Below are 15,685 nucleotides of genomic sequence, written 5' to 3'. Positions count from 1 at the left end.
CTCTGTCTTTTGATCTAGGCGCTCGTGCGCACGCACACACACACACAGAGAGAGAGAGAGAGAGAGAGAGAGAGAGAGAGAGAGAGAGAGAGAGAGAGAGAAGAAAGGCTTGGAGCCAAGTCAGGTCCTGCTAGTATGGTGGGGATGTTAAAAGATGTACGTGCTCTTTGACTTTGCTCTTCTGGCTGCCCCTCACTGAGCAGGACAGAAGCTCTCCCCACCCCCTGCTCATCTACTCCCTTCTGCATCAGAAGAAACTCTGCAAAAGGCCACTGGCTGGATGGCTATCCCATGACTGAAAGGTAAGGAAAACACAAGAGGACTGGGCAGCTCTGGTAGGTGCTGGCCTATGGGCTTGGAAAGAGTGAAGGGGAAAAGCAGAGCAGAATGACGAGGCTGGGCTGTTGGGTTAAAAAAGAAGAGCACTAAAAGGAACCAAGTTAGTTACTCCTACAAGCCCCCTGTTTTGCAAAGGGCTTCATGCCACTTGTGACCAGTAGCAAAGAAGGACAGCTGTGGATCCCTTTAATAATTCCATACATGAAGGAAGATGGCAGGTGGAGCTTGTTCTACAGGGAGCAGCCAAGCTGCTCCACTCAAATTGTAATTTCCCCCTTTTTTACCTCCAGTCACTCAGCTGGAAAGGCTTTGTCCTAAAGTGCCTCCCTTCTGGGCAAAGGAAATAATTAGGGCTGCAAAAATAGTCAGTGTTAAGGAAAGGGTGGCTTTGATGTTACAAACAGCTGCAGATGTTGTTTCTGTGTACAAGGGATTGTCAAAGAAACAGGTGTACATCTTTTTAATCAGAACCCACACCTTCCAATTTCTTCATTATGGGTGCACTGCCCCCCCCCCCATGGAGGCCACAATGAAATGCATCATGAAATTGTTGCACAAATGATGCAAACCCCTTGATTTGCAATGATGCCATGACCCGTATGAAAATAATTTGTTCTATCCTTTGGACTCCCAGTGGAAACATGTTCCAGGGTGTCACTACTAGGCTACAGATGAAGTTTTAAGGGAATATCCTCAGCCTAGGGTGAGTGCTGGAAGATAGCATGCCCAAGTGTCTCCATGCATAGGTATTTCAAGAATGCACACACTGAAGATGACTTTTTATAGGTGATTAAAATCCTTTAAATGTCCTGCTGGATGCATACTCTCTTTGGGTGTATTAATCTATGGACTTTAATTAAAGCCCTTTCTCAACCATAGGTCTGGGTACGATCATGAAAGAAAAGAATTAGGCTGTATTTGGACAACATGCTAGATTAAAATGCAGTTGGTTAGTCTCTAATTTAGTGTGTTGTATGAACCCAGCCAATAGTTGGTTTGTGATTCAGTGATCATGTACAGTACATCCAGAAAATTGGATTCAGTAAACCAACTTTCTGGATGTACTGTATATGATCACTGAATCACAAACCAACTATTGGCTGGTGTTGTGTCACTGTTGTGTCCCGTCCAGCGAGTGATCACACTGAGGCAGTTTAGTGTTAAAGCGTTTATTCTGGTACATGTGGCCGAACTGGCCCTACCTGCCCGGCTGCCCATATATGTATGCCCAGAGTGTCTGACGCTAGCCAACCCACGGGCTCTGATCTCCCATGCTTGCCCTGGTCACCCAACCCGGTGTCCAGGGATTCCCGCCCCGTGGGTTAGCCAATCAGGTGGCCAGACAGGTGTATACCTAACACCCCTTTCCCCCCAATTGAGTCTGCTTTCTACTTAACAGTCCCTGCCCTACTGCCTCACCCCCTTATATAATCCTTTAGGTATGCTGGGGGTCTGTGTGCCCTGGCAGGGTATCTCCCAGGTGGACTGTCGGGTCCCAGTCCCCTCCCCTGGACTGGTCTCGAAGGCCCTGGCTGATCACTCCCTTGTCTGTGGCCCGCTGGCTGTGAGGATCCGGTGGGTTCACCTTGCACTGTGTCTGTGGTTGGCTCTGGTGCCCCAGGCTCGGTTATGGCATCCCTGGGTCCCTCAATCTCTGGTGGCCTGGTCAAAACCCTGGTGTTGGGCTGCTGTGAGGTGTCTGGGAGGGTGAGTGTTCCACTGAGTGTGTTGTTGGGTGGCTGCTGTGTCTGTTTATGTGTGGTGTTCTCTGGGGCCCTTTTCCTGAGTTGGTCAATGTGTCTCCTGACCTGGCGTTCCCCTTCCCCTTCGATGATGTACGACAGCGGGCCCAGCTTGTCCACCACCACTCCTGGTATCCACTTGTCCGCTTGGCTGTAGTTCTTGGCCCACACTAAGTCCCCAATATTCAATGTCCTGGCCGTGCAGTCCTGTTCCGTTTCCACCGTTGCCCTATCAGGGTGGAGTCTGTCTAATTTGGTTGTGAGTCTCTTGCCCCACCTCATTTCTGCTGGGCTTTTCCCGGTTGCTGTGCACGGTGTAGTATGTTATGCCAGCAAGAATTGTTGCAGTCTTTGGGGCCAATCTCCGACGATGATCCGGCGTAGTGCATCTTTGGTGGTCCTCACGTTCCTCTCTGCCAATCCGTTGCTGGAGGGGTGGAAGGGGGCCGATGTTGCGTGCCTAATCCAATAGGCCTTGAGGAAGTCCTGAAATTCATTAGATACGAATTGAGGGCCATTGTCAGACACTATCACGTCAGGTAACCCGTGGGTGGCAAAGAGTCCCCTCAGAACCTGTATTGTCTTGGCTGACGTTGTGTTCTTAACAGGCACCACCTCTAACCACCGGGAATAGCTATCGACCACTATTAGGAACATTTGACCCTGGAATGGCCCTGCGTAGTCAATGTGTATGCAGGACCAGGGGTTGTGTGTAGCCTCCCACCTATGGACCGGTGCGTGGGCCTGTTCGGGTCTGGACCTCTGGCATAGGTAGCACCCCGCTACTCTCTCCTCAATGGCCTTGTCTAACCCCGGCCACCATAGGTGACTGCTTGCCAGGGCTTTCATGCGCACTATTCCCTGGTGTCCTTCATGTAGTTCGCTGATGACTCTCTCCCTTAATTTTTCTGGCACTATCACCCTGTTTCCCCATAATAAGCAGCCTAAGTGTGCTGATATTTCGTCCCTTCTCCTTAGGTAAGCCTGGAATTGTGGTTCCAGGTTCCCGTGTTTCTACCCCCCTAGGACCCAGGTCGCCACCCTGCTTAGTACTGGGTCTTTGCAGGTGGTGTCGGCGATGTCCTTGGCTGTCAAGGGGCATTCTGGGAGTTCTTCTATTGTTAGGATTTGTCCAGCTGGGTCTGGGTCTGTGTCAGTGTCTGGGAGGGGTAATCTGCTTAGTGCATCCGCATGACCCATTTCCTTCCCCGGTCTGTATTGGATGGAGAATGTGTAGGCTGCCAGGAATATTGACCATCTCAACATCCTGGGCGACATTATTTGTGGGGTCTGTTTGTCCATGGTGAATAGGCCTAGCAGGGGTTTGTGGTCAGTAAGTATTGTGAATTCCCTCCCGTATAAGTAATCATGGAATTTCTTTACTCCTGCCACGATTGCTAATGCCTCTTTGTCTATTTGTGCGTAGTTGCGCTCTACCTTGGTTAGGGTTCTGGAATAGTATGCTATGGGTCTTTGTTCCCCGTTACTGTCCCAGTGGCTGATCACTGCTCCCACCCCGTATGGTGATGCATCACATGCTAAACAGATTGGTTTCCCTTCGACGAAGTGGGTGACTGTGGGCCTACTGGATAGTATGTCCTTTAATGTTTGGAAGCTTTTTTTGTGTTGTTCCAGCCACTGCCATGTGGTTTTATTGTCTAATAGTCTGTGCAGTGGTTCTGCTATGGCAGCTTTGTGGGGTATGAACGCGTGGTAGAAATTTATTAGACCCAGGAATGCTTGTAGCTCTGCCTTATTTTTGGGTTCTGGGGCTGCCTTGATTGCCTTTATTTTTCCCTCTGTAGGATGTATGCCTTGGGCATCTATCCTGTATCCCAAAAATTCAGTGGATGCTACCCCAATGGAACACTTTCCTTTTTTTAATTTGAGTCCTGCAGCTCTGAATCTCTCTAGTACCCTTTCCAACCTTTCAGCTAAAGCTCCCTCATTTTTCCCTGCTATCAGTACGTCGTCAAAATAGGGACACACCCCAGGTATACCTTTCAAGGTCCTCTCCATCACTTTTTGGAAAATACCTGGGGCTGTTGCTATGCCAAATTGCAGTCTGTTGACTCGGAACGCCCCCTTGTGGGTAACTATCGTCTGAGCATCTGCTGCCTCCCTGGTGACTGTTAGTTGCAAGTACGCCTGCGCCAAATTGAGTTTAGTGAAGATGGTGCCGTCCTGGATGGTCGCGAGGACCTGCTTCACCGTCGGGACCAGGTAAGCATGCTGATTTAATGCCCGGTTTAATGTGGCTTTATAATCGGCACAAATCCTCACATCTCCGTTGGGTTTTAGCGGGGTGATGATAGGCGTTTCCCAGGGGCCCCCTTCTACCGGTTCCAGCACTCCCTGGCCTACTAGTTTGTCTAGTTCGGTTTCTATTTTTTGTTTGAGTGTGAAGGGCACCCTCCTGGCCTTTATTCTTATGGGAGTTACTGTGGGGTCTAGTTTTAAGCTGATCGACGGCCCCTTGTATTTGCCGAGTGTGCCGTCAAAGACGTCTGCGTAGTTATCACAGATGGACTGTAGGGACCGGTGTTGTATTGTATTAATTCCTCCAACCCAAATACCGAGTGGGTCGAACCAGTTGAGGCCGATTAGGCTGGTTCTCCGGCCTTTGGTGACTAATAGTTCGAGTGGCCCCTTAAACCCCTTAAAACTGACTTCTATTGTGACTATTCCCTGCACCTTTATGGGTGATTTTTGGAAATCGGCCAGCTGGATGTGTGTATGTTTGATTGGGACCCGGCGGCCACTTCTGGCCTCAATGCGTGCCAGTGTTTCTCTAGAGACTATGGACACCACCGCCCCCAAGTCTACCTCCATTCTGCAGGGGATGCCCTGTAGGCGGACCTCGATTTGCAGTTTGGGGCTAAGCACTTGGTTGACGGCCTCGACCGTCCCTCGGTTAGGGTTTCATGCCTGTGGTCTGCGGGTCTCTTTGCCACTATTACCGGGGGTTACCTTACCTGTGGCCCAAGCGTCGATGTCATGGAGGTTTTCCCGTGGTTTGCTTCTGCAGATGCTTTCGATGTGGCCGGTTTTTCTGCAGTTCCTGCACTTTGCGTTTCGGAATCGGCAGCCCGCACGGGGGTGATTTCCCCCACAGCTTCTGCATCTGGATTCTGAGTCCCTGTGCCTGTTCAAGCCTTCCCTTGGTGGTCTTGTTTGTTGGTGGGGTGGTGGTCTTCTGCTTCTGTCGGTGTCGTCCACCCGGGGTGTCCTCACTGTGGTCTTTCCGAACCGTCGGGTGACTTCGTTGATGTCCGTCTCCCATGGGTAGTCCTCCACCCCACCGTCCACAAGGCACTCTTGGTGTATGGATCCGGTTGCGCCATTGCTGTTGTGGGGGGGTGTCGTGATGTCTGGTGGCTTCATAAGTGAGCAGTTCATCGAGGACTTCTTGTAAGTTTCCTGTGGGTTTGGCTATTATCCTGTTTTGTAGTTGCTCGTCACGCAAGCCTAGGACCACTCGGTCTCTGATGCGCACCTCCAGGTTATCGTACTTGCAGTGGAGTGTGGCTTCTCTCACCGCAGCCACGAACTCCGTTATCGATTCCCCTGGTTTCTGGTTCCGCTTTTCGAAAATCCTCCTCCAGAAGAGCTCGGATGAAGTGTTCTCGCAGCTTCCCTAAGAGGTCGGCGTACGAGACGCTGGTGACTGTTGCTGGCTGGCATAATCCCACGGCGACCCGGTAGACCGGCGTTCCACTGATCATCAGCAACGCGGCAGCCTTCTTTCGATCGTCCGTAATGCCATGCACCAGCATGTATCCCTCGACCTGGCCTACGTACTCTTCCCAATCTTCTGGGTGTCTGGGATTGAATTCTCTTATTGAGCCGACTTGTGCCATTCTCGTTCGTTCGCGGAGTTGGTGTTGCTGACGGCTCTTTGAATTTCCTGCTTCGCGTCTGCCTGTTCTCGCGCGTTCCTCACCGCTGTTACGCATATCCCACCTTCGTCGCCACTGTTGTGTCCCATCCAGCGAGTGATCACGTGGAGGCAGTTTAGTGTTAAAGCGTTTATTCTGGTACACGTGGCTGAACTGGCCCTACCTGCCCGGCTGCCCATATATGTATGCCCAGAGTGTCTGACGCTAGCCAACCCGTGGGGTCTGATCTCCCGCGCTTGCCCTGGTCACCCAACCCGGTGTCCAGGGATTCCCGCCACGCGGGTTAGCCAATCAGGTGGCCAGACAGATGTATACCTAACAGCTGGGTTCATACAACACACTAAATTAGAAACTAACCCCTTCATGGATTACTGCCTTGTCGTGGCGAAGGGGCTTGCGTAATTCAATGAAGCTATGAGCTATGCCATGCAGGACCACCCAAGACGGAGAGGTCATAGCAGAGAGTTCTGACAAAACGTGATCCACTGGAGAAGGAAATGGCAACCCACTCCAGTATCTTTGACATGAAAACCCTACGGACAGTACCAAAAGGCAAAACGATATGATGCTGGAAGATGAGCCCCTCAGGTTGGAAGGCATCCAATATGCTACTGGGGAAGAGCAGAGGGCTAGTACTAGTAGCGCCAGAAAGAATGAAGCGACTGGGCCAAAGCCGAAAGGACGCTCAGCTGTGGATGTGTCTGGTGGTGAAAGGAAAGTCCGATGCTGTAAAGATTTTTTCTCCATAGGAAACTGGAATGTAAGATCCATGAATCAAGGAAAGCTGGACATGGTCAAACAAGAGATGACAAGACTGAACATCGACATCTTAGGTATCAGCGAACTAAAATGGACAGGAATGGGTGAATTTAATTCAGATGACCATCAGGTATACTACTGTGGGCAAGAATCCCTCAGAAGAAATGGAGTAGCCTTCATAGTCAATAAAAGAGTAGGAAAAGCAATACTGGGATACAATCCTCAAAATGACAGAATGATCTCAGTTCGAATCCAAGGCAAACCATTCAATATCGCAGTAGTCCAAGTCTATGCCCCAACCACCAGTGCTGAAGAGGATGAAATTGACCAGTTCTATGAAGCCCTACAGCACCTTATAGAACTAACACCAAAAAATGATGTCCTCATCATCATGGGGGATTGGAATGCTAAAGTAGGAAGCCAAAAGATAAGCGGAATAACAGGCAAGTTTGGCCTTGGAGTACAAAATGAAGCAGGGCACAGGCTAATAGAATTTTGTCAAGAGAATACGATGGTCATAGCAAACACTCTTTTCCAACAACCCAAGAGATGGCTCTACACATGGACATCATCAGATGGTCAACACAGAAATCAGATTGACTATGTGCTCTGCAGCCAAAGATGGAGAAGCTCTATACAGTCAGTAAAAACAAGACCAGGAGCTGACTGTGGCTCAGACCATGAGCTTCTCATTGCAAAGTTTAGGCTTAAACTGAAGAAAGTAGGGAAAAGCACTAGGCCACTCAGGTATGAATTAAATCATATCCCTGTTGAATATACAGTAGAGGTGACAAATAGATTTAAGGAATTAGATTTGATAGACAGAGTGCCTGAAGAACTATGGACAGAGGTTCGCATCATTGTACAACAGGTAGCATCCAAAACCATCCCAAAGAAAAAGAAATGCAAGAAAGCAAAATGGCTATCTGAGGAAGCTTTGCAAATAGCTGAGGAAAGGAGGAAAGTGAAAGGCAAGGGAGAAAAAGAAAGATATGCCCAATTGAATGCAGAATTCCAGAGAATAGCTAGAAGAGATAAGAATGCCTTCTTAAATGAACAGTGCAAAGAAATAGAAGAAAACAATAGAATAGGGCGGACCAGAGATCTTTTCAAGAAAATTGGAGAGATGAAGGGAACGTTTAATGCAAAAATGGGCATGATAAAGGACCAAAACGGCAGGGACCTAACAGAGGCAGAAGAGATTAAGAAGAGGTGGCAAAATTACACAGAAGAACTATACAAGAATGAGCTTAACATCCCTGATAATCACAATGAGGTGGTCACTGACCTCGAGCCAGACATCCTAGAATGTGAAGTGAAGTGGGCCTTAGAAAAGCTGAGCAACAACAAAGCTAGTGGAGGTGACAGTATCTCAGCTGAGCTATTCAAAATCTTAAAATACGATGCAGTAAAAGTGTTACACTCAATTTGCCAGCAAATTTGGAAAACTCAACAGTGGCCACAGGATTGGAAAAGATCAGTTTACATTCCAATTTCAAAGAAAGGCAGTGCCAAAGAATGTTCAAACTATCGCACCATTGCACTCATTTCTCATGCTAGTAAAGTTATGCTTAAAATCCTACAAGCTAGACTCCAGCAGTATGTGGATCGAGAACTACCAGAAGTACAGGCAGGATTTCGAAGAGGCAGAGGAACCAGAGATCAAATTGCCAACATACGCTGGATCATGGAGAAAGCTAGAGAGTTCCAGAAAAACATCTACTTCTGCTTCATTGATTATGCTAAAGCCTTTGATTGTGTGGATCATAACAAACTGTGGCAAGTTCTTAAAGAGATGGGCGTACCAGACCATCTTATTTGTCTCTTGAGAAACCTATATGTGGGCCAAGAAGCAACAGAGATAACTGGACACGGAACCACTGATTGGTTCAAAATTGGGAAAGGAGTCCGGCAAGGCTGTATACTGTTGCCCTGCCTATTTAACTTATATGCAGAGCACATCATGGGAAAGGCAGGGCTAGATGAATCAAAAATTGGAATTAAGATTGCCGGAAGAAATATCAACAACCTAAGATATGCAGATGATACCACTCAAATGGCAGAAAGTGAAGAAGAACTAAAGAGCCTCTTGTTGCGGGTGAAGAAGGAGAGTGCAAAAGTTGGGTTGAAACTAAACATTAAGAAAACGAAGATCATGGCATCCGGCCCTCTCAATTCCTGGCAAATAGATGGGGAAGAAATGGAGGTAGTGACAGATTTTATTTTCCTGGGCTCCAAGATCACTGCAGATGGAGACTGTAGCCAAGAAATTAAAAGACGCTCCTCGGGAGGAAAGCCATGACAAATCTAGACAGCACACTAAAAAGCAGAGACATCACCCTGTCAACAAAAGTGCGTATAGTCAAGGCTATGGTCTTCCCAGTTGCAATGTATGGCAGTGAAAGTTGGACCATAAGAAAGGCTGAGCGCCAAAGAATTGAGGCCTTTGAGCTATGGTGCTGGAGAAGACTCCTGCGAGTCCCTTGGACTGCAAGGCGATCAAACCAGTCAGTCCTAGAGGAGATCAACCCTGACTGCTAAAACTGAAGCTAAAACTCAAATATTTTGGCCACCTAATGAGAAGGAAGGACTCACTGGAGAAGAGCCTAATGCTGGGAAAGATTGAAGGCAAGAGAAGAAGGGGACGACAGAGAATGAGGTGGCTGGATGGAGTCACTGAAGCAGTAGGCATGAGCTTAAATGGACTCCAGAAGATGGTAGAGGACAGGAAGGCCTGGAGGAACATTGTCCATAGGGTCGCGATGGGTCGGACACGACTTCGCAGCTAACAACAACAACAACAAACCAACTTTATGTTGATCATGGATATATCTGTAGTGGCCACATGGCCTAATTGTTTTTTAATGATTATATATAAAGGCATAAAAAGTCTTCCAGACTAATTTAACAAGCGTAAAAGTGCCCAGTAAATCTGTCTGTTTGTTCAGTAGCAGTTTTGTCCTTGGCTTGGCCTTGAAATGATTTAGTGCATTTGAGACTGGAAATGGAGCCTTCAGGCCTTTAGAATATTGCTTAGCTTTGCTCATTTCATCACTGCTCTCTGGGGCTTTTCCACCCCCACTGAAATGTACAGAGGAAACTGTGGCCCTCCTGATGTTACCGAGCTACTTGAGCAATCATCAATGGCTGGGGCACCTGGGGGTTGTAGTTTGAAATAGTGTATAGCATCAATCCCTTGTAAATTCTCAGGTTTCCTCTTTCTGCTATGTGTTCAAAATGGACAGTGATTAATAATGTGTGTGTGCGTGTATACACACACACACACATTCTTTAATTATATTAAAAATACGAATCCTGGACACATCCATGTTACAAAAGAAATAGTCGAACACCGGGATAAATATAAACCAACTGTTTAATATACTTATATATGTAATGTGCATATGTGTATTATGTATGGGTATGGGTACTTTCTTTTGAGAGCAGGCAATAGAATTTCATTTTGAATGTGGGCTAGTGTGCTCAAAGTAGAAAATGACAATAAAGTTTGTCTTATCTATCACAGCAGATTTTTCTGTTCTACTTTCCATTGTGAAAATACAATGATAAAAACCCTATGTCCTCTTGATTTAAGTGCCTAAAATTGAAATAACTTGGCTGGGGCGGGGGAGGGAGACTGGAGAAGATTGTATTTGGAAAAGGATTTATGTGAACATTGTTGCTAAAAATAATCCTCACCTTAACATGCTCTCAAAGTTGTTGTGTACCCCAATTTTGGGGAGGATTAAAATCCAGGTTAATGTGCTAGTTCTTGTATTGTCAGAGGTAAAAAATAAATCTCATTACATTACACACTGTATTATGGCACTTACCTTTCCTTTCAAGAAGTGTCTGGCCAGCCTTGATTAGTTATTGGTGGATTTCCTGGAGGATTCCTCTATTTTAAGAGGAGAGGGGGAGAAATTCCTGTGTTGCCCATTCCTCAGCTAATTAACACCCTCAAGATAGTCATTCCACCCCAGTAAGCACAACAGATTTTCTTAGCCAGACACCATAGCTGCAAGAATGAAGACCTCACATTACCATTCCAACAAGATGCTACATTCACTATAGCAACAGCTGAGATATAGTAAGGGTCTCTAGTGAAAAAAGACTTTGGTTTGCGCACCCAAAGTATTAGTTGAAATTCACCATATATCCTAGCAACTATCATCCCAAGTAGATGGATTGCAAGAAAAGCCTAGCTTCCACTGCATGCTGTTTCTAATTATTGACAGCTGCTTGTCATTCATATTCTGGGTAGCAATCAGGTAAGCATTCCCACAATTATTAGTCTAGCCCATCTTCTTCCATTGCTTATTTGCTGCAACAGTTCCAGCATTTAGATGAAAAAGTAGTGCTTACGTCTGTTAGAAGATTATGGTTTCCTTTTGGTTCATTAGTTGACTGTTTGCCATCCCGTGATCTGATTCCTATAAGAGAAATTAATAAGCAAGCTTATATTTAAAAAATCTATTGTGTCCTATTAATCACTGATTTATCCATGACAGATGAAGCAGCTCTGGTGCGGCAGTTTTCCAAATTTCTAATAACCAAGGTACCCTTTTCTGAATTAAAATTGAAGACTCTGTTCAGTTGGAGACTTCATCCCTCTGACTCTGTCACTGGATGAGTCATTGTTCCAAATGTGCCATTTCATTAGTAGTAAGGAATTCCAGAACAATAATTCACCCAGTAAATACCGGTATTGAGTGATTAAAATGACCCACTTGTGCAAGAGATCTCAGTAGAGGGTGTTTGTCATTGCAGAGTCACAGTGGGAACCTCTTGAGGTAAGACTAGCTCAAGAAGCTTTTAAAGGTAGCAGGATGGGTTTGGTGGAGCAGTGGGCTAATGCCTCCTTAAGTAACACCAGCTGCCTGCAATTAGTGCAGGTTCGCATCCCACCAGGCTCAAGGTTGACTCAGCCTTCCATCCTTCCGAGGTAGGTAAAATGAGGACCCAGACTGTTGGTGGCAATTAAGCTGACTTTGTAATACAGTAATGCCGCTTGGGGATGTGTGTGAAAGCCCTAATAAGCAGGCATATACATAGAATGAAGGCTACTGCTAAGCTTGTAAGCTGCCCTGAGTCTTTGGAGAAGGGCGGGATATAAATGGAATTTAAAAAAAACACCTGGCCTTCAGAGTTTGTGTTTCCACAAAAAGGAGGTTGAGGTTGAGAAATCCATGCAAAGTGAGGAGAAGGGGCTGGCTTTGCACAGCAGAAAGACTGGTTGCCTTCCAGTGCTTTCTGGGACAAACAAAAAACTAGCTTGCTTCTTCTAATCTAAATCCTAAGAAGTTTTGCTCTGCAATATGTAAACTCCAACTCTGCCTTTAATCACTTTGAGGGCTTTATCTTGCTTGCAACGACAAATCAAATGGCTATCTACCAGTTCTTGAGCAAACAGAAAAGCATGGCAGCAAAATATTTGCTGCCTCGGTTGCTGATTCCTATTCTGCCACGATAATGAGACTGGTGAGAAGTAGTGTCCTTATAGTTTTAATGCAGGACATATTAAGGAAAGCCATTGGTAGATTCATCTGACTTTGTTTCCCCTCCTACCAATTCTTACCTACCAGTAGGAAAACAAACACTAATTGCTCTTCCTAATGGAAGAAAATTGAGGTGAGTGTAGCATTGGTTGGAATGGTTGGGGTTAGCCACCTATCAGTAATTTTGATTGGAATATGCTGGAACACAAGTTTAGTGCACTTCTGAAAACAATGCTAGACCCAACAATACTCAGAGCAGAGGAGTGTTGGTGAAGATGATGGCACTTGTGGAAATGGCTACATTAACCTCTTTGATAGAGAAAAAAATAAAATCTATATTTATGGGTGACAGGAACCCCTTATAGACTTTTTGCACAACACTGGAAAAGTGCACTTATAGTTTTAATGATTAAAAAAACCCTGGATAATAACAAAAAAGAGTGAGCTTTCTTTTCTAATCACAGAGTACAATTTTACAATCGTACTTATATTTGCTGCAAAAAGAATTGGAAACTTTTTTTCTATTTTTTTCTGCAGTTTTGCTTTTTTTTTCTTACTCCTTTTTTCTTTACTGCTTTTATTTTGTGTTATTTTGTGTTAGGTTTTATGTTCTTGGTAAAACTTTTAATAAAAAAAATTATTTTAAAACGTCAAAGAATGCTACACCCACTTTGGAAACTCATGTCAACAAGTAGCCTAGCTGAGAAGTTGCAGGCCTAAAATAGGGACACGAGGTGGTGGTGGTGGTGATTCTTAAGAAGTGAGCACCAATCTGACTAGTGTTTCAACAAAATGGCACCTCTGACAGTGAATCCAGTTCTATTCTCACAGCCAGCAGCATCAGGGAGCAGGCTGTGGACAGCCCTGGATTGGCGAAGGCAAGATGCAACTCCCCCAACATAAATAGTAAAAAGTCAGCCACACATGATTACCTTTATTTTATTTTATTTTTTATTTATTTAAAAGGTTTATAAAGCTGCCCATCTTTCAACCAGCCCCAGGCAGCTCTCAATCAGTCTCCCAATCTCCCTTGTTGGTAGAAGCATTGGAAAACCTGTAACACATGCATTTGTGTAGTACCAGTAATACCAGGATAGAGCAGCTGGTTTACAGAAGAGCAATACATAGTGTTTCCCTGGTTTAAAATGACTTCTCTGTAGCACAGAGACCAGATGCTTAAAAGAAAACAAGTCTGCCATTATTTTTAAAGACTAATTTTTATTAAATATTTTTCTCAGATATAAAAGGTAAACATTAAAGTAATATAAAATAAAATGAGAAAGAAAGAAAAAGGGAAAGATGTGAGGAAAAAAACCAACTAGAAACTAAAATAAGCAAGAAAATGGTAAGAGAACACCTATCCAACCTTGACGAATATAAATCACTGGGACCCGACCGATTACATCCCAGAGTTCTGAAGGAGCTGGCAGATGTTATCTCAGAACCACATCTTTCAAAAATCCTGGACCATCGGGGAAATACCTGAGAATTGGAAAAGGGCTGATGCAGTTTGCATCTTCAAGAAAGGGGAAAAAACAGACCCAGGAAACTACAAACTAATCAGTTTAATATCAATACCTGGGAAGATCCTAGAAAAGACAATCAAAAAACTGATCTGCGAACAACTAGAAGGAAACGAAATCATAACTAGCAGCCAGCATGGGTTTGTTAAAAACAGATCATGTCAAACCAATCTCATCTCATTCTTCGATAAAGTGACTAAACTAGTAGACCAGTGGACGTAGTATACTGAGATTTCAGTAAGTCGTTTGACAAAGTAGACCACAACCTACTCCTTGGTAAGCTAGGACGGGGTCAGCAACCTGAAACAGTGAAAGAGCCACTCGGAACCGGTTCTCTCACAAAAGGAAAAACTGTGAGCCGCAAAAATATGTTCACTTGCGCATACATGCGCGCACGTGCAGAACAGGGTTTGACTGAAGAGTGGAGCCAAGGCGAGATATGCACCTACCCTGCATATTTGAATTGATTGGTTGAACTTTTTTAGTTCCTTTTTTTTGTGGACTGCACATGGCAGAGGAATGGGAGCTGCAGGAGACGGCTGAAAGAGCCGCATGCGGCTCCGGAGCCGCGGGTTGCAGACCTGTGAGCTAGGAAAAGGTGGAATAGACAACATCACCACCAGATGGATCTGTGCAGTGGTGGGATTCAAATATGTGAACAACTGGTTCTCTGTGTGGATGCCACTTCTGGAAGTCCATTTTGGGCCTGGGCAACAAAAAAATAGTTACTGGTTCTGCCAAAGTGGTGCGAATTGGCTGAATCCCATCACTGGATCTGTAGCTGGCTGGCAAACTTTTTCCATTTCATCAAAAAATCTATAAAAGGTTATCAGTCTTTAGTAAAATCCCTGATCAAACAGGTCAATTTTGCCATTTTTGCTAATTCCACCATCTTCACAACCCATTACTCCACTGTGGATATTTCAGTAGTTTTCCATCCTTGTGCATATAGTAATCTCACCGGAGTCAGCACATCTACTAAAGGCCATATTTTTAAGAAGCATGTGTAAGATGTGACAAGGCTTCAGAAACTGTTGGTCAGACAATTTGCAGGCAAATGCTCCTGTGGAAATCAGGTGTCCATTCTTTCCTACAGCCCAAGCCAAAGGTCTATGACAAAAAAAATGTATTGGGAAAAGGAAAACAAAATTGGAGCAACCAAAAAACTAATTTAAGCTGCCTCAGTTGTGGGTGAGGATAGCATGAAAGGACCGTCATGAAGACCAGGCATAAAAATGCCACATGAAGTATGTTTGTGTTGCATTAGGTGGATGTGATCATATGCTCTAAGTCTCACTTGTCTACAACCTTACTTTTTGGGGACACAGCTTGACTTCTCATACCTTTGGAATAAAGTGCCAGGTTTTTAACTAACTATTTAAGAGAGTGATGGTGAAGGCTGAATGCATTCTTATTAGAAGCATGCTTAACAACTGTTACTCTGTTCACCTTCACAAGCATCCTGGGTCAACCATTTACAAAAGCCAAGTCAAGATATAGAAAGCACAGCCTAAGCTTTGGCAATCTGCATTCTTCTTCCTGGGGTGCTTCTCCACTCCACTGCCTCCTTAAATGACAGTAGAAAGACTCACCCAGAGCCTCTCTGGGACATGGATCAGGGAGCTGTGGTGGTTTCCTATCTTTGGTGCTGTTGATGCAGCAGAGGTTCCACTTAGCACAGCAGGAAGGAGGGAGTCCTTTTGGCAGCAGTATAAGGAACGGTTGCTGGAATCGGGAATGTCTAGTTTAAAGAAGAGAAGGACGGGTGTGTGTGTGGGGGGGGGACATGATAGCAGTGTTCCAATATCTCAGGGGCTTCCACAAAGAAGAGGAAGTCAAGCTATTCTCCAAAGCGCCCGAAGGCAGGACAAGAAGCAACAGATGGCAACTAACCAGACAGAGAAGCAACCTAGAACTAAGGAGAA

Source organism: Vipera ursinii, assembly GCF_947247035.1.
Source record: "Vipera ursinii genome assembly, chromosome: 2".
Taxonomy (NCBI): Eukaryota; Metazoa; Chordata; class Lepidosauria; order Squamata; family Viperidae; genus Vipera; species Vipera ursinii.
This window is presented reverse-complemented; position numbering follows the sequence as displayed.